Raw genomic sequence first — 8,143 nt, forward strand, 5'->3', positions numbered from 1 at the left:
AAGATCATATATTGTCCTCACAGACCAAAATAGGTCTTTTGTGCAAACTTTGTCCTCACTCATGCGCACACGAGAAAACTTCTCGGTAGGTCACCCATCCCAAATTGCTCCAAGCCAAGCACGCTTGACTTGGAGGTTCTTTCGAGATAGGCTTCCGAAAAAAGAAGATGCACCTTGTTGGTATGGATACTCTATTAATTCTATTAAGTCTTGGGCTAGGAAATCACCATCCCAGGGGGTCAGGATATCACAATCCACCCCCTTAGAAAACTGACGTCCTCGTTGGTCAACCCCAATCTAGGAACCTCCCCTCTTGGCCACGTCTGTATGTCTAGTGCCGTCATATGCCATGCCATGTCACCAATCTGGGCCCACATACGCCATACGCCATATACCTGAACCCCCTAGCTCACACACGCCTGTGAAACTGCGAGGGTCGGCTCTGATATCACTTGTAACACCCCGTCCAATCCCTGGACCGGTGGTACTTACTCCTGACAGCTCTCTAAGATCATATATCGTCCACACAGACTAACACAAGTCTTTTCTGGCCCAAGGCTTAATAGAATTAATAGAGTGCCCATACCAACAAGGTGCATCTTCTTTTTCGGAATCTTGTCTCAAAAGAACCTCCAAGTTAAGCGTGCTTGGCTTGGAGCAATTTGGGATGGGTGACCGACTGGGAAGTTTTCTTGGGTGCGCATGAGTGAGGACAAAGTGTGCACAAAAGACCCGTGTTGGTCTGTGTGGACGATATATGATCCTACAGAGCTGTCAGGAGTAAGTACCACTGGTCCAGGGATTGGACGGGGTGTTACAGCTATGACTCACTACGTTTGACCTCATGTTGGCCTTAATTTTGAATACTTCGGACATGTCGTGAATGGAACCTTCCTTCGAAGCCTCGGGCAATTCCATATAGCTTTGTGCTTCTTGTCGGCGTTGATGAAAGTCATTGTCTGCTTTGATATGCTCATCCATTTTATATAGCAGCTTCTCGAGGCAATTGTGTGGCTTTCTTGCAAAATATTGTGCCACAGAGCCTGGACAAAGTTCTTTTGACCATTACTTCAACAACAATATCATCAGGTACACTTGGCTCCTAAGCGCGAAGGCAACAGAACCTTCAAACATGGCTTGAAGGTACTCATTTGGGTCATTAGCGCACTGAAACAGGGCTTGCGCAGTTATAGGGAATGGAACCTGGACGAAGGGAAGAATATCAAATTTGAAAGCCTTGGAAACTAATAAGAAGAAGATCTTTCAATTTCTGCCATGAATGAATGGAACCTGGACGAAGGGAAGAATATCAAATTTGAGCCACACTCTTAACCACCATTACAAATGACTTTGCCATTACTTTGTGTAACCTCCGTAGGAACATATAGCTGCTACGTGTGGCGGAACTGCCCAAATTATTCCAACTTAAGTGCCTAAGTCCCGCCTTAGGGGCTAGACCACACTTAAATGGGAATAACCCGTCAATCCCTCGGATCTAGTCCGACTAGGCCACTAACAGAATCAAGTACCACAATCTCACTCGAAGGTGAGTCACAGAGCAAATACAATAAAGCATAAAACCATACATTAAGGAGTATTAAATTATTACATCACCATCGGAGTTTTGCAAAAGTAGTCATCATTGTTCGAAGTGCAGCGGAATAAAACTAACGGTAAATAAACAGAGAGATGGGGAACCTGTCCCATCACTCCTCATGCTCCACCTCAGCCGAGGTAGGGTCCCACTCGACAGTCCAACCCGGTGGCAATATGGACGGCCAAGTCACTCCAGCAACCATGTCCTCCAGAGAACCTGTAAAATTATGCCACAAGCAAGGCTGAGTATACTAATACTCGGCTAGACAAACCCGGTGTGAGGAGTCTACTCCTCTACCTCTAGACATGCAGTTGTTTGGCTGTGGGGTTGGGTTTGCCAAAAGCACTAGCTGAGTTTCTAAATCAAGTGTTTAACTTTGTCAAATTAAGTGTGACTCTCTTAAGGCTAAAGATGTACTATCTACTCATACATGGTAGCAAACATTTTTAGCAATCAACATTTTGTATCATCTCATCACAATTCCACTTATTACTCAAGGTAGCAGCATGGATCAAGCAGTCTCATTAGCTGCGAGAAGCAGACAATTCGAATCGAGTTTTTATCCTTGCAAGGTAAACCTAAACACACGACATGTAGGGGCACTCCGTCCCCACACACATCAACCGTCCCCATCGATTCCCTGGCAACAGATCAGGGCTCACCGCCTAGGCGTACAATGTCTCACTGACCCCGACTGCCGTCGTGTAGTGACCGCACTTGTACCCACCATAACCGGAATGGGAGACCACGTCTCAGGTCGCGTGAGGGGTAAAGTCTGCGGGCAGGTTCACTCAGGTACTAGGCTTACCGATTTACCATATTTCTCGGCATATGTTCAGTACGTTCAAACGCTTGACACACGGTACCACACCTTAATCCTTATTTCAAATTCTTATCACGTGGACAACCCATCCCCATGGATTGTTGTCCACCAACCATCACCATTATGATAGAAAGTGGATACACCCAATTTCCTGACCTCGCGCGAGTGCTAGAAAAATCACTCGACTTCTACCGAGATCCTACTTAATAAAGCAGCTACTCGACCTAGCATACTAGTATTCATCTCAACAGGATTCCTGAGATCATGCAACTAGGGTTTCACACAACTCCTACACTTAAGTGCACATTCAATCCTACAATCATTAAGTAAATTAAAATAGCATAATTAACAGGTTATGCATAAAACCGGGGCTTGCCTTCCAAAGCTGTGGCAGGCAGGTCCTCTGGTGCAGGCTCTGGTGCTGGATCTGGGGCTACCTCCTGAGCAGCTCCTTGCTCCGGCACGAGGACGTACTCTCCGTCAGCAAGGTTACAGTCTATCGAATGCAATGAACATGTATGTCATGACTATGCAAGATTTAATAACATTATGCTGAGAGAAGAAAAACTAAGTTAATGAGCAATTTAGGGTTTCTGGGTTATACGTGGCTTGTAATGGTTTATGCTTATCACTTCTAGGTTTAGGTTTGCTAGGGATAGGCATAGGGAATTGGTATTGCCTTTATATACTTCAGTAAACAAGTTATAAAAGGTTTTAGGATGACACTAATTTCCTATTATTCACTTTTCCCTTTCTTTATTTTCTACTTATGGTTTCTAGTGTAGGTTTGAACTACGACAGGGGTTTAATATTTTCCAACAATTCTGTAAAAATTTCAGTGGGTTGCCATTTGCTATTCTAGTCTGTTTTAAGAATTTGAGGCTTAAAATATAAAGGCTATGCTTTAAACAAAAATAACAAGAGTTGTGTACAATGGGCTACTTTACACTACATCTCTTAATTAGTGGTGAGTTCTGCCCTAAGGGTTATTTTTGTTTGCATCTAACAGTAATAATAGGCTTCTGTGCCAAAAATCACAGAAAGCTAAGGGATGGTCATTTAGTTATGATTTTCTAAAGTTAAATGCCAAAAAGGCACTTTCTACTACATTGTTGTTTGAACAATGTCAAACAGCAGATTTCATATTTTTCCTAAGTTCTTATTAACAAAACATTAATTATCCCAAGGGTTGGGGTGTTTTCACCTTGGGGTTATTTTTGTAGGGTTTTTCTAAGTTTTCCTTGTTTTATTAAAATAAAAGGTATCCTACTCATTTTATACTAAACTAGGGTATGATAGATTTTTCTAGTGAACTACATTGAATAAGTACCCTAACAAAAATAGGGGTGCCCTCTGGTTCATTATTTAAATCACCTTTTCTATTTTTCTCAACCTTAAGCATATTGTAAAATAAGTGGCAACATCTAACTTAATGGGGTGGACAGAGAGGTTTAGCATTTTTAAATAGGTCAGTAGGTGGACATAAACTTCTCCAAATTTTTCTAACCCTAGTCAAATAGTGCAACTATTTTTCTTCCTATTATTGAGCTTTTGGCCAAAACTATAATTAAATCATAACCCTAAAGTTTTCTGTAGTACATAATGGTTTTATATTTTTCCTAAGTAGTTCACATTATTTAAAGTCTGACAAAATTGGTTTGACTAAATTTGGATTAATAAAACAGAAGTTATGAATTATTCAAGTTCTGTTCAAAAATTTAAATCAGATTTAATAAAGGTTTCCTGAAAAACTACTTTGCACCGAGGTCACCAGGGTCCTTCCTAATTAATCCTCGCAGTTCTACCCTTGCGCCACTATTCCTCTGTGTGACTGACAATGCGCAAAACCCCCTGACTTTCTCTTCCTCTCCCCCGCGGTCCCTCCCAGGTGTAAACAGTATCCGCAGAGAAGAAAGGGGCGGCGCGGCTTACCGGCGGCGAGAGAGGTCCAGCGAGGGGCAAGGTTGGCTCGGGGAGGTTCTGGCGGTCACAACGATGTACGGCTCGACGGCGGGGATGGCCGGAATCGCTCGGTCCACGTGCGCAGGCGGGTGTCCTCGTCGGCGGCGGGTGTGCCGGCCAAACCACGGCGACCTAGTCCAATCCAACGGCACGGTGAGGTTCCTGGGGTGATGTAGAGGCTATTTGTGCATTGAATCGAAAAATGGCGCAGTGATTTACCCGGTCCACGTGCGCCGGCGGGGTGATGAACTCCGGCGAGCACGGTTTCGCTATTCCGGTGACGCGGGTCCTCGGTTCAAGCTTGTGTAAGCTTCACGGCCTCTCCAGGAAGCCATCTGAAGGCTAGGATCGAACGGAGGAGGACAGGAAAGGGGCTGGCCACGGTGGTTGCTCTCGGGCGGCTCTGGCGGGTCGCGGGGAGGTCGCCGGAGCTAAGGGCAGGCTCGGGGGAGTTAGGCGTGGTACGGAGGATGCAACGGGGAAGGCAGCCGAGCACTGGGACGGGCTTTATAGCCGTGGCGTGGGCGTGGTCACGGGCGGCCGCGGGCGCGCGGGGGTTCGCGCACGGGCGTGCTCTGAGCGCGCCCCCGGGTGTCAGCCCGCGTCGAACACGTGGGAGCTCGCTTCTGCCATGGTTCAACGGCAGATTTGAGCACCTTAGCGTGCGTATCTTGGCAAAACCATTGTGTACGGTCACTTCCCTGCTCCATATCCTATCTTTTTGCTGTGAGTTCCAAGTCAAGATATGGTCGGGGTAGGGAGATAGAGGGGTGAGAAGTTGGCTATGTCAGATAGGTCCAAACCGAGACAAAAATGGTGCCAAGTCATGTCAAACGCCCTAGGGTAGGTGTCACCTCTTTCCAGGGCATTCTAGGGTTAATTTGGCGCCACTTTGTCAATTGGGTCGAAGTGTTTTGAATTTTGGATGAGGGTGAACATGTGGGATCTTTGTTCAAAGGTTAGTTTTTAGACTTAGGCAATTTCTGAATTTTCTCTTGTGCTCAACCTTTGGTGAACTTGTTGGGGCTTTTCTGAAATCTTTTTGGGGTTACTTTCTTACTATTATTTGTAGGTTATGAAGTATACTACAACTTTTATATTTGGCCGAAGCCATGATCATAAGGTTTACATGACCTTTTGATCCTACCTACATTTAGGGTTCCCATTATCCAAAGGGGTTTGCTTTAGGGTTTTGGGCAATTCTCTCCTTTAGGTGTCCATGACAAGCTAGGGTATGATATCCAAGATGGGTTGCACTTGCTTAGGACCTTGAATTCCATGTTTGAGATACTTGGCTCAAACTAACCCACATGTGATAGTAGGTTAAATGGTGTAGCCCTGGGTGGACACCCTGAGTAACACCTGGGGTGTTACAGCCCTCCCCCCTTAAAGGAAATCTCGTCCCAAGATTTCAGGTAGAGTTCCTTGGAGGGGTGCTTGAAGGTGTGTTGGTGTGCTACTCTTTCTTTATACCCAAGTGTCTCTCGTTAACTGCTCTTCGAATGTCATTCTCTTTGCAACTTCAGAAGGAAGCCCTTTTTAAGTTAAATCCACAACTTATACTATCTTGGTTATCTAAGTTTTTCTTATAATTGTATTCAAAGGGCAGGTGGGGGTGGGGTTTTTGGGTTACATACCGACTCCTTTGGGCAGAAAGTCGGGGAAGCGAGAGCATAGAAAATCCTCAGTCTCCCATGTAGCTTCTTCTGCTGAATGGTGACTCCACTGAACTTTATACATTCTGATTGACCTTGCTCGTGTTGATCTCTCCTTCTGATCCAATACCTTGAAAGGATACTCTTGATAAGATAAGTCTGGTTCTATCTCAAGATCTAGTTCAGGTAGCACTTCAGTGGGTAGGCGGACACATTTCCGCAGCTGAGATACATGGAACACATCATGAACAGCTGACATGCTGGGTGGCAACTTCAGTTGATAGGCAACGGGTCCACAAGCTTCCTTGATCTCGTAGGGTCCAATGTAACGAGGAGCTAACTTGCCCTTGATCCCAAATCTCTGGACACCCTTGGTGGGTGACACCTTAAGATAAACATGGTCTCCCACTTCAAACTGTAGAGGTTTCCGCCTTTTATCATGATAGCTCTTTTGCCTGGCCTGAGCAGCTTCTAAGTTCTTCTTGATGATTCTGACCTTTGCCTCTGCTTCGAGTACCAAATCTGGCCCAAAAATTTCCCTCTCTCCTGCTTGAGACCAATTCAGTGGGGTCCTACACCTTCTCCCATATAAGGCTTCAAAAGGTGCCATCTTCAGACTGGACTGGTAGCTGTTATTATAAGAAAACTCAGCCAAAGGAAGACATTTGTCCCAATCCCTTCCGTAGTGTAGTACACATGCCCACAACATGTCTTCCAAAACCTGATTTACCCTTTCCGTCTGACCATCCGTTTGAGGATGGTATGCTGAGCTTCGTATGACATGGGTCCCAAGTGATTCCTGCAATTGTTCCCAAAATCGTGCCACAAATGGTGCTCCTCTGTCTGAGACTATAGTCCTTGGTATCCCATGCAAACGAACTACCTGGTCGATGTAGATCTCTGCATACTTCTCTGTCCTGTGGGTGGTGTGTACTGGCAAGAAGTGAGCGGTCTTGGTCAACCTATCCACAATAACCCAAATGGAATCATGGTGCCTGGAGGTATTGGGCAATCCTACGATAAAGTCCATGCAAATGTCCTCCCATTTCCAAGATGGTATGGGAAGGGGTTGCAAAGGGCTTGCTGCCTTCAAATGACTGGCTTTGATTCTCTGGCAGGTATCGCACTCGGATATGTACTTGGCAATTTCCCTCTTCATTCTGGTCCACCAATATAAAGATCTGAGATCATGGTACATCTTGTTACTACCAGGGTGCATGGAGAACTTGGAAAGGTGAGCTTCATCCAGTATCTTCTTTCTGAGCTCAGGGTCCTTGGGAACAACCAATCGATCTCCAAACCATAAAATTCCCTTGTTGTCCTGACGGAAACACTTGTATTTTTCTGCCTTTTGCTTGATCATTTCCTTGACAACCTGAACACCCTTATCTTCAACCTGGGCCCTGACTATTTGCTCTTGTAATGTGGGCTCTACCGAGATATAGTTTAAATCACCTGAAGAAACAACTTCCAGGTTCAGCTTGCACAACTCATCACACAAGGTGGTAACCCTTGCATCCATGCTCATACAATTGCACTTGGCTTTTCTGCTCAAGGCATCTGCCACAACATTGGCCTTGCCAGGATGGTAATGCACTTCCAAATCATAGTCCTTGATTAACTCCAACCATCTTCTCTGCCTCATGTTCAGATCTGCCTGAGTGAAGATGTATTTGAGACTCTTGTGATCAGTGTAGATGTTACAGTGAGCTCCCATCAGGTAGTGTCTCCATATCTTAAGAGCATGAACCACAGCTGCCAATTCCAGATCATGTGTAGGGTAGTTCTGCTCATGGGGTCTGAGTGCTCGGGAAGCATAAGCAATGACTCTGTTATCTTGCATCAAGACACAACCCAAACCTGTACCAGAAGCATCACAATAAACTTCAAATGGCTTGGTGTTGTCAGGTTGAGCCAGCACTGGGGCTGTTGTCAAATGCTGCCTCAAAGTGTGAAAGGCATCCTCGCACTTTTGGCTCCAATCATACTTGACTCCCTTCTTCAACAGTTCAGTCATTGGTTTGGCAATTCTGGAGAAATCTGGAATAAATCGTCAATAATACCCTGCCAATCCCAGAAAACTCCGAATCTGCCTCACTGTAGTCG

The sequence above is a fragment of the Zea mays genome, chromosome 9, assembly GCF_902167145.1.
Source record: "Zea mays cultivar B73 chromosome 9, Zm-B73-REFERENCE-NAM-5.0, whole genome shotgun sequence".
NCBI classification, from domain to species: Eukaryota; Viridiplantae; Streptophyta; class Magnoliopsida; order Poales; family Poaceae; genus Zea; species Zea mays.